The 11,212-nt window shown below is 36.8% G+C and overlaps 1 long non-coding RNA gene across 1 annotated transcript; it reads right to left on the bottom strand.

Moving 5' to 3' along the window:
• Positions 1–7,628: 7,628 nt before the first annotated feature.
• LOC135295494 (uncharacterized) lies at positions 7,629–11,005 on the bottom strand. The gene is made up of 4 exons (XR_010357611.1): positions 10,939–11,005; positions 9,657–9,755; positions 8,532–8,585; positions 7,629–7,747 (listed from the first exon to the last, which is right to left on the bottom strand). It is a non-coding gene; the product is annotated as an uncharacterized LOC135295494 (long non-coding RNA).
• Between the last annotated feature and the right edge of the window lie 207 nt (positions 11,006–11,212).

Below are 11,212 nucleotides of genomic sequence, written 5' to 3'. Positions count from 1 at the left end.
TAACATCAGAGCTGAATGGCATTATTCTTTTCTCAAAGAAAAAGTGTGCCTGATTACACCACTAATTTTCTTTGACAGCTTTATTTTCACTACTGTAGAAATAAATTAGAAAATCAGATTGGAAAGAATCGAGAAAGATGATCAAACCTAATTACTCCTGTAACTGTAGACAGAGGAAAAAATATCCCCTCTTACTTGTATTTAGTTGTATGTTGAAACCAGTTAGATTTCTTGTCCCTTATACTAGAAGGATGTTGCTGTACCCCTTCATTAGGAAACCTCTCACTCAGTTTTTCCATAAAAGAAGTAGAGGTATTTAAATGAAACTTTCAATTTCCTAATCTCCAGCCAAAACTGGTGTCCAGTTCATCCCTGTGTGGTGGTGTGTCAACGTCGCCCAGTAGCTCCAACACTGGCTGTCCATTTTGGTGTTTACTCCCCAGTGAGTCTGCAGGAAGAACCTTTTCTCAGTTATCTAAGCAAAGTAGGCCAAGCTCATTTAATCTCCTTGCACAAACCAGGAAAGAAACAAAGTCTGAGTGATCATCACAAATTTCTTCTGTTCTTCTGTTCTGATTTGAATTAATTCTGCCTGAACAGAGTCTGATGACTGGTCTGAAAGCACAGCTTGGTCTACTGTTCAAAGCAGCAAGGATATTTCCTTCCTCCATTAGAGGTCACAGAATCTTATGCAGGTCCCAGTGAAATTCAAAGAATATCAGGAAAAAATATCACCAGATTAAATAAAGTTATTCTGACATTAAAAGCCAGATGAGTCCAGAATCAAAGTAGTCTCTCTGGTCTCTTGATGAGGAATTTAATTTTTGCAAACAGTAAACACCAGGAAAAAAACTTCATTGCCAAACATAGGAGCTGTGAAAAATGTGACTTCTAAATTTAAATGGAAATTGGACTGTTGAGACTCAGCATCTGTTTAATTTTGGCAAAATAAGATATTGGACTGATGCATTTTGCATTTTATTCCTCTATCTTTGGAAGAATTAGAAATACTTTTGAGACTTCACAGTCAGGACTGTTTTCATAGCCCAAGTTTCATGTTAGGTAGACACACATATTGAAACACATGTTCACATAAATATATTCTGAAAAATGACAGTGACATTCACAAAATCTAAAACTGAAAACAACAAGCTATTGTTAAACTTAAGTACTAAAAAACTCTGCTAAATTCCTTACCAATCAATTGGCGGATTCAAGGTTTTTCCCAAAAAGACTCATTCATGACCCATCAGATTCTGGATTTATCTTTCTTACCAGGCATTACTCCAAAGAGATTAAGTAATTTTCTTTAGAATTTGTGAGAGAAGATACGTTCATCAAGGGAGAGCATGATAGTGACTGTTAAAGTCAGTTTACTGAGGGACTTTCCAAAGCCCCTCAGATTAATTCCAGTGTCCTGTACAAGCCTTGGGCTAGGTCATTTATCCCTGTAATCACACACTTGTAAAGTTTCTGTATTCCTGCTAGCTCTAACAAGGGAGTTTCAATGAAACACAAAGACAGACTTTTGTTTACAGAAGAAGGATTCCTGGTGAAAATATGTAACTTATGTTTGCACAATAACCATAGGTCTCTAAGTAGCATGTCTCTTTTAGATTTGAGTTAAAAATACAGAAAAGAAAAATCATTGTGCACAAAATTAGCACAAATCACAGTTCTGACTGTTTTGTTTTTATCCTCATAAATACATACATCCCTTTGTATGCAATTGTATGCAATTTCTTTCTATGTAACTTTAAAATATCTCTCTGCACCATATTGTTCCTGTCTTCTCTCTTGCATAGAGGGAAGAAAACAAATACAGGGTTTTTTCAAACTGGAGAATCTGTGAAAGGTATTCACACCACTGGCATCTACAATTTTCACTTCCTAGTGAAAAGCCAGTCTTGAACTTCCAATACTAAAGATCAAGTGTGAAAACCTCAAATCAATGGATAGACTACTATGTGAGAAAAAGGAGATAGTGAAATTTGGCAAGAAATCAAAAATTTTTCAAGTTCATAGTATTTTTTCCCTTCCTCTTCTTCCCCTGCTTGAAAGCCAACTAATATATCAAAAATTTCAATGTGAAAGTTGAAACTGTTATACCACTGGAAATGTCAATTCTGTCATAGCTTCATTGGCTTAAGTCGTCCTAGAGCCACACACAAAAGACTGACAGAAAAAGGCTGTTGCTGAAGGAGCTGGGATGCCCTCCCAAAACCTAGATTTATCAATATATTTTTTATTCCATCTCTGAAGTGGCTCAGAAAAAACGGGTGACTTCTACAAATACTTAGAGTGTGATTGAGAGATTAAATTATCCCCAGCATAACATTCAGCTGTTCTTTGAGGTATGTTTATAGACTTCACATGTCCAGACACAGAAGATATTTTCCAACATTCATGCCTGATCAAGTCAGAGTTGGTCATCTACCGAATTATTTGTTTTTACTTGATTTACTTTCATTTGGATGTGCCAAATAGTCTCCACCCAGATAGAAATCTTGGTGTCACAAAAAAATTAAATTCAAAGGTATGTGAGGAAGAAATGTTTTATGCACAATTGCTGTTTAAAAAACATACTTAGTGATTATTTGGTCTTCAGTGAAACCATGATCATCTGCCTGTGCTTAAAAACCCTAACCTGTGCTTAGAAACTCCAACAATTCCTTGGCAAAAGGACAAACATAAGAATAATTTTATTAGTGCAAAATATTACAATGCATAAAGAAAAGTAACGGACAGAAGCAAATATTCACTTTTTAATTTCTTGAAATTCTATTAATTACATTAATTCTTAACACACCCTTGAGCTCCATTAGTTGTATCAACAATATAATGTCTTAACTAGAACGACAGCTTTTACTAACAAATATACTGTATATATTTCAAACAAAAATTTAACACTAGCACTCCAGAATATTGTGTTTGTAATGCAGGCAACCAGGCTCACTCAGGTTTCATGCACTACTTTCCTCACAGTCTACTTTTTTTATTTTTTGTTCCTTCTCCTTCCTTGGGTTTTAATTCTCTTCGGGAATTGCATAACAGATGTAGACTGTGGAGAAGCCAATAGCATGTGTTGTTTGTTGCTTTCCTATGCATAATCCCTCAGTGCTTTGTTTGTGGCTGATCAAAAGTGATGGAAAACATGGTAGAAGAATTTTATGACATGCAGAAGAGTCATAAAGTCCAACAACAGCAAACTTGTTTCCTTTGAAGTCTCCAGGACTTAAGAATGTAACCAGTGTCAAGCTGGAATCAAAAACATCCAACAGGTGCTCACCACATTGATGGACTGTAGGTCAGTTATTTACTCTACCCCTTCTGTAAATAAAAATGTTTAAAGTTGGCAGACTTCATTAATCTGGATAGTGAATGAGTAATAAAATTCAGCATTGAGGTTTCAATGCTACTTTTAATGATCAGAATGATATAAAGCAGTTAGTGAATTTGGCTTACTTGATTTGGTAAAAAGTGTGTTTATTTCTTATATTCTGTGAACAGCTGTTGGTACATCTTATCTCTCTTGCATTAATAGCTTCTGCCTTTAGACAAAAGGGGAGCAGCAAAATTTCAGTGCCTAGAATTGTTCCCACATTTCATCTCCTTTTCTCCTTGCAGGCAGCATCAGAGTAGTTGAGTTGTCAAACAGTGATGACAAATGCTGTGAGGTTCCCAGACAGATATTTCCAGTCTGCAGATTTTATATTATTCTACTGAAGTTGTCCCCTTCAATGAAAAAAGCACCTAATTGAAACTATTCTACACCTCACCCTTTGAAGATTGGTTTCTAAGGTTTGGAGCAACAGATTCAATTACTTGTAGAAAGTAAGCACTGGAAGGGGATTTAAACGGTTCTCTCACCTGATCCCCACTTTGCCACACGTATCCAAGGGGCCAGATTAGCCCTTCTGTTATTTCTAACAGATGTCTGGGAAATTCCCAGACTCTTGAATAATCTGGTCTTGTTCATTCATTCATTCATTCATTCATTCATTCATTAATTCATTCATTCATTCTCTAATTGCTGGATCACTTCTACTTCTGTTAATTCTAAATTCCTTTGTTTCATTTTTTCTGACATTTTGTATTTTTAAACATATTTCTTTATTTTAAGCCTCATTTTTCTCTCCCTTCTGATTTTTTAAAAATTGAATTTATCCTCACTGCTTTTTCAGATTTTATATCAAAGGCTATATTTTATAGATTGCTGCTGATTTGTGTCAGTTCTTTTAAGAGATTTGGTACTCCAAGGAAGGAAATTCTATATTTCCATTTGAGACCTAAGCACCACTGACTCATGTGGAAAGACTTCATACTTTAAACACGTGAAGCATTTGCCTGTTCACAGACTCATGAGGCGTTGTCTATAATTGTGCAACTGGTTATCCCATCCATTGCAGGACATTGCTTTCGATTGCTTGGAGCTAAATATTAGCTTTTTTACAACACATATTTCACTTGACAAGGTAATTTTGAATTCTGTCTCTCAGTGTCCTTGAATATGTGAAGATGTGACTCCAATATGTACAACGGCTTTGGTGTGACCTAATTGCAGCTTTCCATAACAAGAAGTCTACAGGAAAGATGGAGAGAGACTTTTTACAAAGGCACATAGTGACAGGACAAGCGGGAATGGGTACAGACTGAAAGAGGGTAGATTTTGGATTAGATTTTAGAAAGACATTCTGAACTGTGAGGGTAGCAAGGCACTGGAACAGGTTGCCCAAAGAAGTTGTGGATGCTTCATCTCTGGCAGAGCTCAAGGCCAGGTTGGATGGGGCTCTGAGAAACCCGGTCTAGTGAAAGTTTCCCTGCCCATGTCAGGAGGTTTGAAACTGGATGATCTCTAACATCCCTTCCAACCCAAACTATTGTATGATAATCCACAAATGTACAGTGTATATACTGGCATCATTAATGAAAATATTAGTATTACCAAAGTTTGAACAGACATATTCTTCCCTTACCCAATTTGGGGATTTCAGCTAAGACAGTTGTCTACCCATAAAGTTTGTTAAATTTTTGTAAGAAAAAATAAGTTATTCTTCACAAGTTGACCTTGGTGGCTATATAATTCCTTGTTTTCTTTAGCTGTTTTTCTGAAGTTTGGTGTTAAAGCAGCTGGCCTGTTAGTCCTTTATTCCTTCATTTCTCACTTTTAAAAGAAAAGATTTGTTATCCTATTTGGGTTCAAAGATAAATGCAAGAAACTTGGTGTTTATATACCAAATTTTTTAAAGTCTGCTTTTATGAACTACATTGGGCCCAGCCATCTCCTAACTTTCTTAAATATGCCTTGAACATTTCTTCTTCCTGGTTCAGTTACCTGTTTGCCAGTGCTGCTAAAGATATTTGCTCCCTGACAGGCCCCTACACAATGACTTGGTCAGGACTGACAGGTGAAAGCATAAAACACTGGACCAGTCTCACTATCACCTGATATTCCTACTGCAGCAGACTGACTCTTTTCAGCTTTTTTACTGCATAGGGTATTATTACCTTTTGTCTCCTTTGTTGATTACGTTCCTTTTCTTGCTTTATCTTTCTGACCAAGTCCAAGTTATTACCGTGCATCAGTATTTTGTGGCACCATCCACCCATCCTGTTAGAACTTTCACCATTTCCCCTTTCCTTCTTACATTGACAAATTATCTGAATGAGGATGAATTTCTACATACCACACAGAGATTACAAAGATGTTTCAAATTCACTGTCTTGGAGACAGTATCTGTGTTATAGCAACAAATCTTACTCAGAACACTTCCAGACTATAAATTATACATATCTTTGATCAGAAAAAATTACTCTAGAGCTTGTTAGAGATTACTGGTGTCTTGTATAATAAGACATGCTCTTGAAAAGTTGGAAAATAGATCTGGCGTAAAAAAAAACCCTGGTTAAACTGGGAATGATTTTTTTATTTATTTGCTTGGTTTGATATTATTTGCCAAGCATCTCAATTTTAGGTGAGAGGATTATGTGAACCTGTTAAATGTTAAGTAAATATTTAATTTGCTTAACACACAAACATACTCTGTGTGATGGTCTAATTTAATAGTGTTTGATTTTCTAAATTATCTACATCCACTTTCAAAGGTGTCGATTTGCAGTCTTTGGGAAGTCCTTTTTTAAAATACAAAATATTTGCTGTCTTTCAACTTACTATTTTTGATTACTACAAAATTACTTTTTCCTTTATAAACATTATTTCCCCCACAAAATCATTGACATCTGCAGCAGATTTTTTGTTAATTTTCATTAATTATATTTACTTTCATAATTTTTATATTAGTTTCCTTTCTATAGAGTTTGACTAAGAAAAAAAAAGCTACTGCATTTATCATATGCTATTATGTCTCTTTTACTTTTTGTTTAGCAACTCACTAAAATGTTTGCTATTTAATTTAGTAGTAAAGGTGTCAAATTATTATCAGTTCATTCTCTGTTAGCTACTGTGGCCTTTAAGGTTCTGCCATTGAAATCACAAAATCTATTTGGTAGTACTTAGCCTTTATTCTTTATGTTATATGCTCAACAAGATTTTTAGTCTCAAGTTGTCATCCCCCCCTGCCTCCATTCACAGCTGGAAGCAAGTGTGGAATATCATGAGCTGAGGGAAATTAATTTGGCACACTGTGCCCACATTCAGCAATATGGCAAGAAAGGGCAGTGATGGGTAGGTCCATGAATCAGAGGGCAAAAGTCATTATAACATGAGGAAACACCAAAGGAATTTGATATGTCTGCTGTAGCACACAGAAGACAAGAGAACAAGCATAATAAGAGATTTTCAGTAGATACAAGTTTGTAGTTTTTATAAGCTTATATCACTGGAAAACTACTGCACTTTAGTTAGCAGAAGCTCATGTTCATTTGGTTACAGGAGTATTTAGATCTCGTTCATTCTATCCTGTCTATCCTTACAGGTTCATTTTGTGTTTTGCCAGCTACTTGAAGAGACATAACCACAAACTATTCAGTCACAGGCTGCTTTGAACACCAGCCTTCTTTAGTAGAGCTTCAGCCTTAATGATAACACTGCTAAACATAAGCATGAAAATGACCACAGCTGGTAGCAGCATCACTTTCTTGGCTGCTAGTTAAAGCTGGACACATTTATATTAAATGTTGAAATGTCTTGCCTTTGTAAAACATTCATCTTTCTTGGACCTGTTAGCATGTTTAAGTGTTTAACAGTCACCCCAATAAATGCTATAAAATTCTGATCTAGAAATAAGCCACACTAAGAGACAGAACTGGATCTGAAAGGGGAAGAAGAATCACTCTTGGGAGGGGGTGACAAAGCACGGTTCTTGCAGCACTGCGTGTGCTGTGTAGAGCTGTACCTACAGAGTTAACTGAGGCTGGGTGAAGAGAGGGAGATGTGAACAAAGGGAAATGTGGACAAAGTGAGAAACAAACAGAGGAGAGAAAGGTAAAAGTGATTTATTCCATGAACTTCAACTGAATTACATCAGGATTAGATTAGACCTATTTTGTGATTAACTAATCAAGTAACGGAAATGCTTTGTTAAAATCAAAGCTCTCCAAAGGTTACTACAGACATCAGTTTTCCATGTCACAGTTCTGGAGGTTTGTAGCTTCTCTGTACTTCCAGAAACAAACTAGAGTCTCCATCACTTGAAGTCTGTTTTCATTACCTTTACTCTTATAAACTCATTTGCATTGTTTTTTGCTCTCTGGCCTCTTGTTCATGTGAAGCATTCTTTGCTCTGTGCTGTGTGTAGGAATAACAGAAAGATGAGACGCAGATTTCTTTCTTTGGATTAGTTATGATGCCTTTCAACTTATTTTATAGAACTTTTTATAAAACTTTCACTTCAGCAACAACTCTTATTTTTAGACTAAAATAAACCATAGAGACCTTTTCTGTAACTGGAAGTGAGTTGGGGTGCTGAACACTGCCAACTTTCCAAAATCTAAAGAAAAGTCAGGTACATTACTTGGCTTGTCCTGCTCACATAATTCTTCCCAGTACACTTTTAGAGAAATTTCCTAGGAATATATTCTACTGCGCTATAATTCTTAAAGTTATAAAAAACCATGTATTGATCATGGAAGTAAGATCATGCAAACTATGGAGAAAAAATTTGTGTAAGCAGGCCAGAGAACAGAACAGGGTGCATGCAATTTTCAAGAATTTACATTTTCATTATTCTTCATAGTACTGGAGGATGTGTAACGATATCCTAATGTGCACTAGTTTCCAGAGCTGCCTTTGTGCTCTGATATTATTCAGTAGGATATATGACAATTTCTTATCTTTTCCCATATTCTGCTTCCTGACTTTTGCTCTGCTTCACTGTGAATTTATTTCATGATTCTGCTGAAATGCTGCATTTTTTGGGGAAAAAAATCTGTTTGTTGAGCATTATTAATGCCATGGTTACACATTTCCCACGGGGGCCATTAAATATATCAGGAAGACATGTTGGAGGCTATAGTCTGGTCTTTGACCTGTGTAATACTGCTTAAGTAAAGAGATGGCAGCAATGGATTACCTGATTACTTGTAGACTTCAGGAAACCAGCTGATGTCACTTTAAAATATTCATGCTGGAAAAAAAAAAGTGATGAAAGGAGCATCAATTTTTAATGGAAACTGATAGGGCATATTGGCAATGGAGCTGAACTCAAAGGATTGGACAAATCAATTTTTGCCACAAGACTTGGTCTCTGGCCATTTAAAGCAATGTTCTGACATGATTAATAATCCCAATGGTCTCTGATGGGTTGCTATGTTGAAAATGAATAACCAAAAATTAATTTATTTTTAATCCTAAATCAGGAAATTTAACTTATTAAGCATAGGATCAGAATGTTTTCCAGCATAGGTGACAAAATCAGACCAGTTTCCGTGCACTTGCAGTGTTTGAAGACTCTGATGCTGGTACAGAAAAGTTCCTATCAAAAAATAATGCTTGTACAGGGAATTAGATCTCTTGGACAAAATTATTTGTCATTGTTTGGTGTTAAAATGAGTCTCAGTTGCAAGCATCCTTGCAACAATGTCTTCAGCTTGATGAGGTGAGTTTCACAAATCATTTTTCTGTTCATTTGTCATAACTCAGTTGGTCATGAGCCTGCATTACAGTCCAGGTCATACGTAATTACTTCCTGTAGATTACCTAAACAACATAAAAACATCTAAATAGCCAACTAATAAGAAACAGTCATACTTCTATTTACTGTTTATAATTAACTATCTATGCACTGTTTGACCAATTACGTAGCAAGAGTGGCCTGGGAATCTTTGTTAGACTACAACCAGGATGTTTATCAGTGCATTAAAGCATAAAACTTGGAGTAACACAGCAGGACCTACTGGGTAATTTGCCCAGTGTTTCTACCTGGAAAACTCCTGTATCAGTCAGTCAAACATTTCTGAAGGTGGTGCAGAGTTCAATCAGACACCTATTTTTAGGCTGATCTATTGTCTGACACCAGGCCCTTATCTCTTCTAGGCAGATAACTAGCTGGGGATTTCATGGACCCCCCAAGGAGTTACTGGCCTGGATGCACTGGCTGTACACACAGATACAATCCTAATGCTCCAGATCAGGGTTGCAATTAAAGAGAAACCTTGAATTTCATGCTCTTAAATCACTGGCAGGTTCAGTTCCATACCTTTTGACATTTGTGTGATGTAGGAAATGAATGCTTTGAAGGCTGAACTAAATGTAGTTTTATGGTTGTGCCTGTGAAGAAACTATGGAGTCGAAGAAACTACGGAGTCAAAGGAACAACAGCAGGTATCAGAATATCAGCATGGGTGATGGGGTCCTTCAACCCTAAAATAAATCAGTAGGCACTGAAAGTCCTGGAGTAATGCAGAGGAAGCCAATAGGAGCTTGGGAACTCAGTGGACCTGGTGACTCTGGCGGTTTGTGTTTAAGGTCTAGTAATTACCAGGTTTAAGCGAAGTGAGAAACAGAGAACAGACTATGTATCAGCAGCAAAACTTGTGATCTCAAGCTGTCTGACTCAAAGCCAGGGGAAAACTCCCACGGACTCAGTGACTTTTTAGGCATTCTTTTTTTTTGTTATATAAACAACGAGAGGCTGGTGCTGAGTCCTTGCACACTGCACTATGAAAATATTTTGTCAAGTCGAGCAGTCTGCTTCCATTGCAGTTACAGAAAATTACCCTCATGTTTTTTCTCTCTTTTTGTTCCCATAAAATTTCTTCTGCTTTTAGCTGGTGTGCTAAGGGGAAGCATGTAAATTTGTTAGTGTCATCTAGAAGGAACAACAAGTGAGAAAAGATGGATTGGTATCCTGCCCACCAGTACAAATGGGAAATGGCTCTCAGTAGCTCATGACTGGGCTCAAAGATATTAAAACAAAACTTGGCCATGTTAGAAACTTCTGGTGAGCACCTGGCAACAATTTTAAAATGATACAGAACTTCAAGAAACTGAATGTACTGGCCATCATAGGTAGGCTTCTCTCAGGCTTCCCTGTGTTCCAAACTTAGCAGCTCGACAAATATAAGTAATATTCATGTGGGGTAGAGTGCTGTCTGAGTCACAGGCATGTGGATGAACCATGTGCTTTTGGTTACCAGCTGACTTGATTTCTGCTATCCAGTTGGCCCATTTTCATTAACAAAAGTTGAATCCTGAATCCTCTGCCATAGAGGACCAAACATCTACATATGTTCCAGCTTCTCATGGACAGTAAGATAAGAAAAAAAATGCAATGAAAAATCATATCCAGCTGACATTATTGAATAGGCCTTCTGGCTTCCAGATTCATATGCTACGTTTTCCCTAGATTAGAAGTCGAACAGCTTTTAGCATTCTTCGGCATCATGTCTGTACAATCAAGGGCAAGATTTTCGGTCAGTTAAATTACTTTTACAATGGCAATAGGCAGAAAGAAAAATAACACTGTAATTTGCATGTACATCAGGAGTTCAAACTGGAGTCATAGCCAATCAACACAGAAGCAGCCATTAGGGACTTAGAGAGACTCTCTTCCCACATGAAGTTTAGGAGTTCCATTTCTAGCACTTGGCTGTGATGTAATATACCTTGGAGTTCTTATCTAACACAAGAGGTGCTTGCTTGAAGGTCTGTGTTAAATATTGCACACAATTGGACACCAGGCATTTATGTCATCACAGCACTGGATGTCCCTGGTCCTTGTGCTGATTCTGTGAAAGAGGGATGAATTTCAGA

This window comes from Passer domesticus, chromosome 2 (assembly GCF_036417665.1).
Source record: "Passer domesticus isolate bPasDom1 chromosome 2, bPasDom1.hap1, whole genome shotgun sequence".
Classification (NCBI taxonomy): Eukaryota; Metazoa; Chordata; class Aves; order Passeriformes; family Passeridae; genus Passer; species Passer domesticus.
The sequence above is the reverse complement of the archived record's forward strand: the minus strand, read 5'-3'. Positions and strand labels throughout refer to the sequence as shown.